At 34.9% G+C, this 15,671-nt stretch overlaps 1 non-coding gene across 1 annotated transcript; it reads right to left on the bottom strand.

Moving 5' to 3' along the window:
* Positions 1-6,156: 6,156 nt before the first annotated feature.
* TRNAM-CAU (transfer RNA methionine (anticodon CAU)) lies at positions 6,157-6,229 on the bottom strand. The gene has a single exon. It is a non-coding gene; the product is annotated as a tRNA-Met (tRNA).
* Between the last annotated feature and the right edge of the window lie 9,442 nt (positions 6,230-15,671).

The following is a 15,671-nucleotide window of genomic DNA, read 5'->3' as shown; positions in this document are numbered from 1 at the left end:
GTACAGGTATGGAGTCAGTATATACTGATCGACGCGTTCTGAATAGCACCGACCATGCATCGCCTAAGATACGCTAGATTTGTTGCCGATGGTGATTCGAGTACGCATTCTGAAATAATAGCAAAAGTACCATATGGCAGAAACGTAGAAAAGATTGAATGTGCCAATCATGCATGCAAATGCCTGAAAAATAGATTGTACAAAAAGCAGCATGAAAATGCGGAATACAAAAAATTCTAAGTGGCGCAAGAATAAAGAAAATGTGTGACTTTGCTAGAAATGCAATTGCGTCCACCACCGCAGAGAAAAAAGGTGTTAAAGAGCTCATCAGCGCGCTAAAAGCGATTCCGCTACATTTTTTTCGTGGTGACCATAGGCAGTGTCCAACACACTGTCAATTTTCAGGGAATATTGTAAAGTTAAATGGTGAAGATACTCCGAGCAGCATTTTTCTCAGCCATGTTTATTCAGCCTTTGATACCCTGACTAGGAGAGCGCGATTACTAATTGGTAACAGCACAAGCAATCTGGCAGAACATTTTGTGAGCATAGTTGCCCGGCTTATCGGCGGCAAAAGTATTATGGTAAGCAAGAGTGCAAGTTACACAACCCGTGTTACAGCAGCAGGAATCCGATATGCAAAAGGTCATTCAGCCCGCCTTGACATATTTCGGAGGAGTGTAGGATCTAATCCAAGCAGGCAATTGAAGAGACTTGCGGAACAGCGAGCCCAGGCCGCTATTTGAAGAAAACAATTTACGGCTAGAAAGCGACTTTTCTCTAAGACTTCACCAAGGGTCCCTGGGAAAAGGATAATGGCAAGCGTCGAAGCAGACAAAAACTGCGGCCCAAGCGCAAGCGGTCCCGATCTTGATCCTGATGCATATGAAACTGCAAAAACAGATTTTCTGTACCGTTTAGAGTGTACTGAAGCTGAAATCCTCCTTATTGTAGAAGCCTCTAGGCTTCAGGGAAATAGCATTGATAATATCTGGCTAGAAAATAGAAAAAATAGGATCACCGCCTCAGTAGCTGGTGCCATTTGCAAAAGGCGAGTGAAAACTGTAGCTCCGTTGGTTCGACAGCTACTTTATCCAAAGCCCAACGCGATAAGGGCAATGGACCATGGGCATATGTATGAACCCATGGCTATTGCAGGGCTTTCGAGAGAAAAATGGGTTGCAAAGTGAACCCTACCGGGCTATATATCCATAGGAAATATGTTTTTCTAGGAGCCAGTCCGGACGGAATAGCAATTTTTCCTTCAGGTGAGAGGGCTCTTTTGGAGGTAAAATGTCCTTTGACTGCGAAAGGACGAACGATGACATAGTGGATGGCACGTCAAAAATATATTTGCATTGAAAAGAATGGTGAAAGCAAAATCAAGCTTAAAAAAACGCATGACTATTACTATCAAATTCAAATGCAGTTGGAGTGTTGTGACGTAGATTTTGTATATTTCGTAGTTTTTTTTAGGGAGGGGGAAATGTATACTGAGAAGATTGGCCGTGACAAGGAATTCTGGAAAAATAAGATGCTGCCCAAGTTGCAAAAATTTTATTTTGAAGCGTTATTGTCAGAAATAGTTGATGGAAAGTTGCCGAGAAGCATGGAAATTCGGGAACCGTTTTTGCCAGTGTAAGAATACAAATTTAGTTGATTTTTCAAATATAGGCATAATATAGACGGGATATACTGGTTTTAATCAAAAAGAGGAGAATTCATAAGTCATCTATGCCGGGCACAAATTCAGATAAGCTGATAAACTTAAGGCAGACAGGATTAGAAGACATGCGTAGGATCATAGATGTATACATTTAGTAATTCATTTGTCATTTTCCAAAGCCATTTTATTCCATAATTAATCACCTAACTTAATCGCCTAACCATTCAATCACCTAACTCAATCGCCTACCTATTAGACTCCATGAAAGTATCTATCATAAAATGTAACTAATATTGAAAGCGTAAGGAACCCCTGGAAGTCGCCCTCTTCGAGTTTGTTTACTCAAGTCTGTGTGAAATCTGATACCTTTGTGTTTGAGCCTTTTTGCCGACCAGGAAAAGGGCTCGAATCGGCCGAAACGGCTTTGGACTGGCGCCCCCCTTAAAGAACGATCTGCTGCCTATAGTAATCAAGCAGTTCGTGGTAACGAGCTGTTTGAATATGTCACACTAAAAGACGAACATTACAAGAATACACCATTGCATATATTCGACTTAGTTACCTGGCTGATTCTTTAAGGTTCATCTCTTACTATTCCTATTAAAAATTCCTTCTAACTGAGATTCGAACCCCGGCACCCACGTGGCAAGCGGGATTGCTTGCCATTGAACTATTGGAGACTTATGAAAAATACTTTATGTGTAAAACATGACAATAAATTTGTTTATACACTAAAACTTATAGAAATCCTAAAAAATTATAACTCCTAAGAAAGATTCAGATCAAAATTGCTTGAAAATATGGAAAAGGGACAGCTACTACAGCATTCTGCCTAAACAGCATCTTTTTTTCTTTTTTTTCTTCCACAGATAGCTTGGCACTGGAAGATTGTAGAGAGTTGTTCAATGGCTCATTTTAAAGGACATTAATAAGGTTACAAATCTTTTATATTTCAATGGAATTATTTTTAAAATAGAATCAATTTCTTACGAAAAACTGATTATTTCATGTTAAAGATTGAGTAATGACGTCATAATCGTAGAATGTGGTCAGGTCGTCTCTCACTATTCCCATTAAGAAAAAGCCATAGGCTTTTTCCTGTTTGTAATTTATTTTTTTTAATATCAATGGGATTAAAACTTATATTAAAGAACAGATCTGTTGCCTATAGTAATCAAACAGTTCTTGGTAACGAACTCTTTGAATATGTTTTACTAAAAGACGATCATTACAAGAACACACCATTGCATACATTTGACTTAGGTACCTGCCAGATTCTTTGAGGTTCGTCTCTTACTATTCCAAGGAAGAAAAGCCGTCGGCTTTTTCCTATTTATATTCAATTTTTCCGGGTTGTTATGATACAGAACCAACTCTTGCATATACTAACTTGTATAGACCACTTAACTATAGTATAGTCTTATACAATTATATTTGACAAATGAAACTCAGAGAGGAAAGAATCTAACAAAATGAAAAGTAAAATCAAAAAGGGTGAAAAAACGAGGATTTTGTCAGCCGGTGGGAAACCATGAATAAAGGTTAGATTTTCGTTTTATTTCTTTACATTCTTTTTTCTTTAGTACTGAGGAAGACTTGGCGGAGGTCCTTGTCGAAATATTTGCTTATTTTTTGTCTTCTTCATGGTTTGCCACTGGCTGACAAAATCCTCGTTTTTTTCACCCTTTTTGATTTTATTTTTCATTTTGCTAGTTTCTTTCCTCTCTGAGCTTCATTTGTCATGTATAGCCAGTGTGGTCTAAGAATGTATTTACAGTTATATTTGGAGTCAACAAATTAGAAATTCCTTCTAACTTGGATTCAAACCCGCGTAACAAGTAGGATTGCTTGCCATTGTACTTTTGGAGACTCTTGAAAAATACATTATATATAAAACATGATAATAAATTATTTAATACACTTAAACTTATAAAAAGTATATAAGGAATCGGTCTGATTAATTATCCGGGTTGTACCAGTAGCTAGCAACCTAATAAGAGACGATCAGGAAAATTTATGTTCCTTGGTTTGAACAGCAAGGGAAATATTTTGGTTCGAAAATAGAGAAAAAAGACAGCTACAACAGCATTCTGTCTAAACGGCATCTTTTTTTCTCTTTTTTTTATTCCACAGATAGCTTGGCACTGGAACATCGTAGAGAGTTCTTCAATGGATCATTTTAAATTAAATTAATGGGGTTAAGAATCTTCATAATTTAAATCAAATTATTGTCAAAACTACATTGAAGACAACCTACTATGAGACGATCATGTCCAATGATAAAAAATATAAAAAACCATAACGGCTAAAAAAAAGTCAGATCAAAACAAAAAGTACGCCATTAGAACCGCCATGTCCGAAACCCCTGTATAGGAAACTTTCTGTCCTTTGGCTTGAATAGCAAGGAAAATATATTTGCTTGAAAATCAAGATAAGTGGCAGCTACTACAGCATTCTGCCTAAACGGCATCTTTTTTTCGTTTCTCTTTTCTTTTTTCTTTTCCGCAGATAGCTTGGCACCGGAACATCATAGTGAGTTTTTCAATGGCTCATTTTAAAGGAAATTAATTAGGTTAAAAACCTTTTGTAACTAAAACAAATTCTTTTTATAAGAGCATAAATTCTTCCACTAAAAATTCATTTTTGATTTCTTTTTATACTACTGTATTTTCAAAGATATTTGATTTTTGAAGCAATCAAACAGTTCGTGGTAAAGTTATATTAAAACTTTATATTCCATAGATAGCTTGGCACTGGAACATCGTAGCGAGTTGTTCAATGGCTCATCCGGGTTGCAAGGTAGCTAGCAGCCTAGTAAGAGACGATCACGTCCAATGTTAAGAAATATAAAAACCCCTAACTCCTAAAAAAGAGTCATATCAAAACAAAAAGTATACCGTTAGAACTGCCTTGTCCAAAACCCCTGTATAGAAAACTTTCTGTCCCTTGGCTAGAACAGCAAGGGAAATATATTGGCTTGAAAATCAAGAAAAGTCGCAGCTACTACAAAGTTCTGCCTAAACGGCATATTTTTGTTCTTTCTTTTCCACAGATTGCTTGACACTGGAGCATCGTAGAGAGTTGTTCAATGGCTCATTTTGAAGTAAATTAATTGGGTTAAAAAATTTTTATAACTAAAATAAATTATTTCTAAAAGAGAATTAATTTTACCACTAAAAACTGCATTTTTGATGTTTACATTAAAGGACGAAATATAGCCCATAGTTACTGGAATCCGGGTTGCGAAGATAGCTAGCAACCTAGTAAGAGACGATCACGCCCCATAGTAATTACAGTAAAGAACAAATTTAAAAATATAACTTAACTCCTTCAAAAAAAGTCAGATCAAAACAAAACTTATACCATTAGAACTGCTTTGTTCAAAACCCCTATATTGGAAACATTCTGTCATTTGACTTTAACAGCAAGGGAAACATATTGGCTTGAAAAGCAAGAAAAGTGACAGCTACTGCAGCATTCTGCCCAAAAGGCATCTTTTTTTCTTTTTTGCTTTTCCACAAATAGCTTGGCACTGCAACATCGGAGAGATACATTAAAGAACGAGCTTTAGTCCATAGTAGCTGAAGTATTATAAGGAATCACTGTATAAATGATGAATTTTCCTTAAGAATTTTCCGATTTCCCGGCTGACAAGGGAGTATGCTTTCAATTGTATTGTATAAAGGATCAATGAAGTTAGAGTTAGGCAGTACTTTTAATTTCCTGCTCAGACAGACTTGCACTGGAACATCATAGAGAGCTGTTTAATAACTAATTTTAATGGAAATTGAAGTAGCTGAAAACCTTTTTTAATTGAAAAATTAATTTTTAAATTTTTTTACGAAATTTTTATTAAGGACCGTTATCGTCTCTTACTAGGCTTTTAGCTACCACTGCAACCCGAATTTTTTCAATTACAAAAACGCTTAGATAATATAAGCTACAACAGTGTTGAAGAAAAATACAGTTTTTCTTAAAAATATAGTAAAGAACGAACTCAAGCCCATAGTAATTATTGTCCGGGTTGCATTGTATAAAGGATCAGTCAAGTTAATCATAGGCAGTGCTTTTCTACTCTCAGACAGAGTTTCACTGGAACACCAGATAGAGTTGCTTAATGACTCATTTTTAAAGAAATTGACGTGGATGAAAACTTTTTGTAATGAAAAAATTAATTTTTAAAACATAATCAATTTTTTAAGAAAAACTTCATATTTCATATCGAAGATTGTTCAATGACATCATATTCACAGGTTGCTATCCAGGTCGTCTCTTACTATTCCAATTAAGGAAAAGCCATAAGCGTTTTCCTGTTTGCAATTTCACAGTATTTTGGTTGCAGTGGTAGCTAGTTATGAATATTACTTTTTCAGTAAAGAACGGACAGTAAAGCCCCTAATAACTGAATACTATTATAAGACTAAAAGTTTGCTATAAAACCATGCTTTCCGAGAAACCAGCAACTTCCATTTAAAATTAATGGAGAAATTTGCCCCAGATGAGGCTTGAACTCACGACCTTAGTGTTATGAGACTAACGCACTACCGACTGGGCCACCAAGGCTTTTAAATTATAAAGAAATAAAAAAAAATTTCCACAAAATAAGTTTTTCAAAGAAAAGTAAAAAACTCCATCAAACAAAAATGAGTAAAAATAAAATGAAATAATCTACTAAGCGTGTAACTTCCACAAATCAGGCTCGATAAATAAATGAAACCCAAAACGAACAGATATTACAATAAATAACCGAGTCAAACTCAAAACGAGCAGAAATTAACATAAGTTGGACTCAAAGCCCCTATGCCTTCCCAAAACAGGAACATAATTTGCATTTTACTGAAAAAATATAAATGTGTTTACTTTTATAACTTTAATAAATTAAGTAATATTAACATTTTGATTACTAAATATAAGTATTTGTATATTAAACTGACAATGCACACTCATTTGTATTTTTTTCAGTATTTTTTTTCAAGTGCAAAATATGTTGTGGCCCTGGGAAAGCACAGGGGTTTTTAGCCCAACTTATCTTAATTTCTACTTGTTTTGAGCTTGACTCGGTTATTTATTGTAATTTCTGTTTGTTTTGGGTTTCATTTATTAATCGATGCTGATTTGTGATAGTTTCACGCAGGGTAGATTATTTCATTTTACATTTGCTCATTTTTTGTTTAATGGAGTTCTTTACTTTTCTTTGAAAAACGTATTTTGTGGAAACAGTTTTTTTAATTAATTTCTGTTCGTTTTATATTGACACTGTGTTTTCAGAGAAAAGGCGAATAATACTTTAATTTTTTTTTCGTTTTTTTAAGAATTTATAGTTTAGCCTGTTATTTGTATTCTGGAGAAAAATTTTCAGCAATTTTTAACAACATACACCCTCTTAGCTTACTTAGCTTACTTATACAACTTAGCTTACACCCTCTATAGCTTACTTATACAACCATTTAGGTTTCTGCCGTAATCTTTTCAAAATTAAATTAGTTACTATGGCCTAGAGATCGTTCTTTACCTTATAATTTACTAAGGAATATAATTTAAATACCAATTAATATAAGGAATCCTTTTATTACTTCAGTTACTAGGGGCTATAACTGTACTAGCCTATGCTATAGTTATGTAGCCAGAAAAATTTAGTATAGGCGAGAGGTCGTTCTTTACTATAATTAGTATCATAGCTGTAGAGATGGCTGGAATCTAGTAAAGAACAAACCAGGGGACATACTGGACTTAGTTAGCTGCCTGATTCTCTCGTCGTCTCTTACTATTCCAAAAGTTCGTCTCTTGCTACTCCAAATAAGAAAAAGACATAGACTTCTTTCTGTTTGTGATTTTTATTTCCGGGGTTTTGTCCTAGAATCGTTACTGTAGAAGGGCAACTTAACTATAGTATAGGCTGTTACAGTAACTGTACTGTTCTAGTAAATAAAATTGATTTTTTACGAGAAACTGCATTTTGTTCGAAACTGTAATTGCAAATGGTATAAATATCATCTTAGATATGAAGATCAAAATAGAATTTTTAAACTAATTGAAAGTATGTAGATATAGTTACATAAAATATTGTAATTCCTTTAGAGTTTTAACAAAAGTCAAATTGGTGAATTGGAAATAGAGTAATTCCTGAAAGTTTTGAATAAACTAATTTGATTTAATTGATTGCTAAGTTATTATGTAAACTGCAAAACTATGTATTTTGTCTGATCAATAATTTTATTTCTTTAATTAAAACTAGAAAAATACCTGACAATTTTAAAATTAGTTTTGATAGGTTCTTGATACTTGGCACGGGGTTCTATGTATCGATGTTCACAAATAACATGATGTCTTTTGATTCACAAATGATTGTAAGTTTTGTCACTGGCATAACGGTCATATGTGCTGGAAAATCAATGTGGTGGGCAGCTATAAAATATAGAATATTCAAAATAGATACAACAGATTATAGGAATTCTCTTCCTAATAAGAAGAGGGAGCAGAAATCAGCTAATGAGAATAAGATTATAACTGTTCCATCCCTCAAAGAGAATAATCAAATAAAACAAGAATTTATAGATTTTCCAAGAGAAAATTCCTCAGAAACAAATGAAAAACAGCTCTACCCTTACTTAGAAGCTTTTGCACGATTTCGGGAAGATGTTAGGAAATTGGCCAAGCAAATTAGTAACAAAGAGACTAGGCATGATCTTTTTAACCTTTGTGATAAATTCCGTGATGACATCTTACCAAAACTAGGAGTTCGACTGGAAGATAAAGAAGAAGGTCAATTGCTTATAAAGGTCATGGCTCTGCTATTTGAATATATGCGCAAGGATAAAGATATTCTCAAAGAAAAAAATCTAAACCTTGAGAAAATTTTGGAGTACAGATATGAGGTGATTGAAAGCTTAAATACTGAGTTTAAAGAATCTCGATGCAAACTTAAAGAAAGTGCACTTCTGCAAAAGGAACTTGATGATAAAATAAAGAAATTGGAAAAATTCGCAGAGGAGGCAAAAGGTTATATTAAAGGTTATCAGAATACACTTCATTCGCAAACAACTGCAATGACTGGTCTGTCCAAAGAAATTTTTTTGCCTGTTTGTTATTTTTCCCTGTTGAAACCTGTTTGTTATTACCAAACAGGTATGTCATTAGTAAAAGAAAAGTTGAAAGGATTTGAAGATCTGCCCAAGGATAAAGAGATTCTCATAGAAAAAGTTCTAGAGCTTGATAAAATTTTGGAGAAAAGAAATGAGGTGATTGAAGAATTACATACTCAGCTTTCAGAATCTCGATGCAAACATGAAAAACGTGCACTTTTAATTGAAAGTCTTTGGAATACACTTCAGTTGACAATAACTGCAATTACTTGTCTGAGAAAAGAGCTAGAATGTGCAAAAGGCTCACAAGGCAAAAAGAAGAGCTTGAAAGAATTCATGGACAAATTGAAAAAAAATCTCAGAAATAGAAATAGAGCTAACACAAGCTAAAAATGAAGTGGCTAGAGTGCCTAAACTACAAGAAGTGAATAGAAAAATTCAAGAACGGTTAAAAGAGAAAGAGGCAAGTTGAAAGGAACTTTCCAACGACAAGTCACGTCTTCAAAATCAATTGATTCATAATTATCAGTCAAAAATGATGGCCTCTTTAGATCGTCAATTTAGCGAGGAGTCTAAACAGGCTATGTCATGTCAAATTGAAACACTTCAAGCATCTGTTGGCAGTTTAACTTCTAGTGTGGAAGTGGAAGAAGCTACCACTTTAATTAAAATGGAGGATGTTCACCTAACTCTCACCGAAAAAGAAGAGAAGGAACATGTAATGGTGAAAGATATGTCCTGTCTTAAAGAGGAATCAATTCGTCTAACTGCTCTAATTGATAAAGGAATAGATATGGAAAAACTATTGCTTGAAGAAATTCAAAAGAAAGAAAAAATGATGACAAATTTCAATGACAGACTTTCAGTTGCTGAGTCAGGATGAAATGATGCTAATGCTAAATTACACAATTTCATAAACAGCGCTGAAAAAGTGGAACGGGAAATGAAAATCGAAATGAATAGAATGACCAAAAGCTATGAAGAGGTAGTTGTTGCGAGGGAAAAAGATATAAGTGATAGGGGAAATGAAGATGCAAAACTAGAGGAAGTAAAAGAAATGTTGAAAGGATTTGAAGATCTGGTCAAGGATAAAGAGATTCTCGTTCTAGGGCTTCAGAAAATTTTGGAGAACAGAAATGAGGTGATTGAAAGCTTAAATACTGAGCTTTCAGAATCTTGATGCGAACTTGAAGAAAGTGCACTTTTGCAAAAGGAACTTGATGATAAAATAAAGAAAATGGAAAAATTAACAGAGGAGACACAAGGTGAAATTGAAGGTCTTAAGAATACAGTTCAGTCGAAAACAACTGCAATGACTTCTCTGTCCGATGAAATATTTGAAAAAGAGAAACAGGTAAATGTTATTATCGCAGATAAACTGATTTTCGAAAAGAAAGCAGACGACTGTGAAAAAATTATTGAAGAGCAGTGTTGTCAGCTGGCATCCTTGACAAAAGAGTTAGAATGTGCAAAAGGCTTGGCTAAAGATACCTTATTATGTTGTCTGAATACGAAAGTAAAACCCAAGAACTGGATGGTGTTATAAGAGTTTTAAAGGAAGGAAAAAATAAAAGGAGAAAAGCAAAGAGCATATGTCTCTTTCTGAATCTTATTGTAGTAATAATGAAAGTAATCCCAGAAGTAGCGTACATAAGAAATTGCAAAGGATGAATAAGAAAAAAAATATTCTTTGATTTGTCTAAGATAGTGAGTCTTCTAGAGTCTTTTAGCAGCGATAGTGATTGTAATTCAAAAAGTAATATAACCAAGAAATCAAAAGGCAAAAAGGAAAGGAAAAAATCAAAGGAAAACAGCAAAGAGCACATATCTCTTTCCGAATCTTATTACAGTAATATTGAAAGTAATTCCAGCGCTTTCCATATCGCTTTCCGAATCTAATAGTAGTAATAGTAAAAGTAACTCCAAAAGTTAGGTTAATAAGAAATCAAAAGGGAAAAAGGAAGTTCCAACTGAAACTTCCTCAGAAACAAATGAAAAACAGCTCTACCCTTACTTAGAAGCTTTCGCACGATTTCGGGAAGATGTTAGGAAATTGGCCAAGCAAATTAGTAACAAAGAGACTTAGGCATGATCTTTTCAACCTTTGTGATAAAGTCTGTGATGACATCTTACCGAAACTAGGAGTTCGACTGGGAGATAATGATGAAGGGCAGAAGAAAAGAAACGACAAGAGAAGGAGAGAAAGAATCCTTCAAAGAAATCACCGAAAGGGCATGCTGTATCTAAGTTGAGGTCTTGTAGCTGTGAAAAGTTGAAAGGATTTGAAGATCTGCTCAAGGATAAAAAGATTCTCATAGAAAAAGTTTTAGAGCTTGAGAAAATTTTGGAGAACAGAAATGAGGTGAATGAAAGCTTAAATACTGAGCTTTCAGAATCTTGATGAAAACTTGAAGAAAGTGCACTTTTGCAAAAGGAACTTGATGATAAAATAAAGAAATTGGAAAAATTCGCAGAGGAGACACAAGGTTATATTGAAGGTCTTAAGAATACACTTCAGTCAAAAACAACTGCAATGACTTGTCTGTCCTAAGAAATATGTTACCAAACAGGTATGTTATTAGTAAAAGAAAAGTTCAAAGGATTTGAAGATATGCTCAAGGATTAAGAGATTCTCATAGAAAAAGTTCTAGAGCTTGAGAAAATTTTGGAGAACAGAAATGAGGTGATTGAAAGCTTAAATACTGAGCTTTCAGAATCTCGATGCAAACTTAAAGAAAGTGCACTTTTAATTGAAAGTCTTAGGAATACACTTCAGTCGACAACAACTGCAATGACTTGTCTGTCCGATGAAATCAGAGAAAAAGAGAAACAGGTACATGTTATTAAACTGATTTTTGAAAAGAAAGCAGAAAACTATGAAAAAAATTATTGAAGAGCAGTGTTGTCAGCTGGCATCCTTGACAAAAGAGCTAGAATATGCAAAAAGCTCACAAGGCAAAAAAAAAGAGCTTCAAAGAATTCATGGACAAATTGAAAAACACTCAGAACGGTTCCTTTCTGAACAAAATGAGGTTGAAGAGAGGTTGAAATCAAGTTATGAAGAAAAAGTTGCTGCTCAAATAAGAGCAAAAGAAGAAATGGAAATATAGCTAACACAAGCTAAAAATGAAGTGGCTAGAGTGCCTAAACTACAAGAAGTGAATAGAAAAATTCAAGAACGGTCAAAAGAGAAAAAGGCAAGTTTAAAGGAACTTTCAACGACAAATCACGTCTTCAAAATCAATTGATTCATAATTATCAGTAAAAAATGATGGCCTCTTTAGATCGTCAATTTAGTGAGGAGTCTATATAGGCTATGTCACGTCAAATAGAAACTGAAGATCGAAATGAGTAGAATGAGCAAAAGCTATGAAGAGGTAGTTGTTGCAAGGGAAAAAGATATAAGTGATAGACGAAATGAAGATGCAAAACTAGAGGAAGTAAAGGAAAAGTTGAAAGGATTTGAAGATCTGCTCAAGGATAAAGAGATTCTCATAGAAAAAGTTCTAGAGCTTTTTCTGTTCTCCAAAATTTTGGAGAACAGAAATAACTAACATCCGACGCCCTTTTTCAGCACACCAGACGTGCACACTTTAAGACTGGCCGAATTTAGGGAAGAGCAGCAGACCCCATTCAGAATCCTCCTTCCCCCTCTGAATTTGGATGGAAGCTCGTAAATGATGGGTGTTATCCTGTCTGGCCGACGCTACCCGAGACTTCCAAGGCGTGCAAAGAACTGATCAAATGTGGCTGCAAGAAAGCCTGATAAACTACCATGCAAGTGTATTAAGCTTCACTACCGTGCAGTAATCTGTGTGCCCGTAATGGAGCGTGCTACAGATCTGACGCCAGCAGTTAATAGGCTGCTGAACCAGGGCACAAACTGCATACCACTTTTCTTTTTTTCTTTTTTTTACCTCTTTTATTTCTTCCTTCAGTGATTAAAGTCATATCTTTAAACGAAAGTTATAGCAGTGTATTTGACTCTTAAAGGAGGGAAAACGAGGGGGACAGTCGTGATTTTGCGCGTCACAGCTGTCATCCCCAGTTTTCTTTGTCTAGTGTTAGCCACCTACTCCTATCATAACCGCCGCATCATAACCACCGCAGCCAAAATTTAAAAGAAACTCAGTTTGGAATTTTCCCCTGCCCCTCCCAGTTTCCGTACCAATACCAACTGGGTATATTCGGTGGGACTAAAGATAGATCGTAGAGAGAGGCTGGCTATAATGCAATACTTTTATTCAGCTAACATATAATAATTCCAGATATAGATATTCTACTGGGACTGCTGTCCCAAGTAGACCACAAGTCTCAGAAACTTAAATAATATAAAATAAAGAGCACAGACACTTACAATGATCCGACAGGATTCCAAGCTATTTCTAAAAACAACGGACCAGAGGTCAGTCCGGCATAAAATTAGTAACAGTCTAAAAATCTGTCCCTTCCCATCAAATATATCTTTTATACATTTTATCCACCACACCGTCATTTAACCAACCCACGTAATAGCTAGGAAGTGGTAATTTCTCAATTTCCCGTTAAACAGAAATTTGGCAGGATATGTTCCTTATATTAATAAAAAGTGGTATTTCTAAACTTCGTATTTGCGTCTTATATATTTTTACTAAATTAATAATTAACTAAATTAGAAAGCTTTACCGCAATAAGGTAGCGTCATTCAGCCAAGGGGGCTGGTGCCCCTTCTACCCTCTTATGGGTGCCCACGGTTCCTAACCCACCATGTTTTGTTTGATTTATTATTCTCAACTGCAACGTAAGCATTACATTTAGATTACTTTAAGTAATCCAACTTCAATTAGATTATTATCCTCCCCTTCAATTTTAGCATAACATTTAGATTACCTCAGAACAGGCTGGTCTCTAATTTGGCTGGTCTTAGTTCATTCTGGTTGTGGTATTAATCAGTTTTTAATTCCGAGGTCTCCCTTTCCTTTCTTGTGCTCCTTAATACAAAATCCATCAAAATAATCCATATAAAGGGAGATAGAACACAGCCCTGTTTAACTCCCGATTTAGTACAAAACCAGCAGCTAACCTCATTTCCTACCTTAACTGCAGCCTAGTTATTCTCGTACATAACACTAATCACTTTAATGCATTTGTCTGATATACCATACAAGGATAAAACCTTTGCTATAGCTCTTCTATCAACAGAATTGAACGCTTGCTCATAATCTACAAAACTAAGGACCTAAGGTGTTTGACAACTCAGGCACTTCTCAATTATTAACCTAAGAGTGAAAATTTGGTCGATGCATCCTCTTCCTTTTCTAAAACTGCACTGTTCTTCTCTTAAAACTTTGTCTACGGCATCTTTCAGTCTGTAAAATGTCATATTACTAAGTAATTTGCTACCTACAAAGACCAGACTAATGCCTCGATAATTACCACACTCGCTTTTATCACCTTTCTTATAAAGTGGCTTAATTAAGGTTTTATTAAAATCATTTGTTACTTCCCCTTTTTCAAAAATCATATTCATAATCTTCAGTAACTTATTTCTAACCTCAGAGGCACCATATTTAAGAAACTCATTTACTATCCGCACCTGGAGCCTTATTATATTTTAATCCTTTTAGTACTGTCGTTAATTCTTCCTCGCAAAACCAATCTTCCCTAACATCCAAGGTATCACAAACTTTTTCATTTTCCTATACATCTTTACCTGCAACTCTATCTCGGTTTAGCAAATTCTCAAAATGTTCTGCCCATCTCTCTTTAATTCTTTCCATTTCGCTAATCGTGGCCCCATTTATATCTTTAACTGGGCCAAGTCCAGATTGACTACTCCCTCTCAATTTCTTGACAAGCCAGTACAATATTTTACAATTATGCCGTCTGGCTGCATCTTCCAGATAAATGACAAATTTTATTCATGGCATCCACTTCACACCTCCTTAGTTCATATTTCAATACTTTCTCCACTTTCTTTACATTCCTTTTGTTTTCATATGATCTATCACTCAGATAATTCTTGTACATATCCTTTCTCCTTTCTATTCAAGCATAGTTGAAACTCAGTGATTGTGTTGTTGTCAAGAACTGAAGTTTCAGTTCACTTCTTACAACATCCAAGATGCTTCAGCCGTCGGTAAAATAAACTTGATTTCCTTTGATAGCAACGATGTACTAAACCCAGCAGGTTTCGTTTGATTTATTTTCCTCAACTTCAATTTTAGCATGATATTTAGATAACCTTAAAACTGGCTAGTCTCTGTTTTGGCTGGTCTTATTTCAGTGTGGTTGTGGTATTAAACAGTTCATTATTAAAGAAGGCAAATTCCATTTTCGTATATTCTTAAAGTACCGAAATCCAAGCATAGTTGAAACTCAGTATTTGTGCTGTTGTCAGAAATTAAAGTTTCGGTTCACTTCTTAGCATAGTTGAAGACGTATCTGCCGTCGGTAAAATAAACCTGATCTCCTTTGATAGCAACGATGTACTAAACCCAGCAGATTTGGTTTGATTTATTTTTCTCAACTTCAATTTTAGCATGATATTTAGATTACCTTAGAACAGGCTAGTCTCTGTTTTGGCTGGTCTTACTTCCGTGTGGTTGTGTATTAAACAGTTTATTATTAAAGAAGGCCAAGTCCATTTTCGTATATTCTTAAAGTGCCGACATCCAAGCATAGTTGAAACTCAGTATTTTTGCTGATGTCAGGAACTAAAGTTTCAGTTCACTTCTTACAACATCGAAGATGTATCAGCCGTCGGTAAAATAAAATTGATTTCATTTGATATCAATGATGTACTAAACCCACCAGGTTTCATTTGATTTTTATCCTCAACTTCAATTTTAGCATGACATTTAGATTACCTTAGAACAGGCTAGTCTCTGTTTTGGCTGGTCTTACTTCAGTGTGGTTGTGGTTTATTAAACAGTTCATTATTA

This window comes from Artemia sp. Qi Xiang Cuo, chromosome 1 (genome assembly GCF_049724085.1).
Source record: "Artemia sp. Qi Xiang Cuo chromosome 1, ASM4972408v1, whole genome shotgun sequence".
Taxonomy (NCBI): Eukaryota; Metazoa; Arthropoda; class Branchiopoda; order Anostraca; family Artemiidae; genus Artemia; species Artemia sp. Qi Xiang Cuo.
The sequence above is the reverse complement of the archived record's forward strand: the minus strand, read 5'-3'. Positions and strand labels throughout refer to the sequence as shown.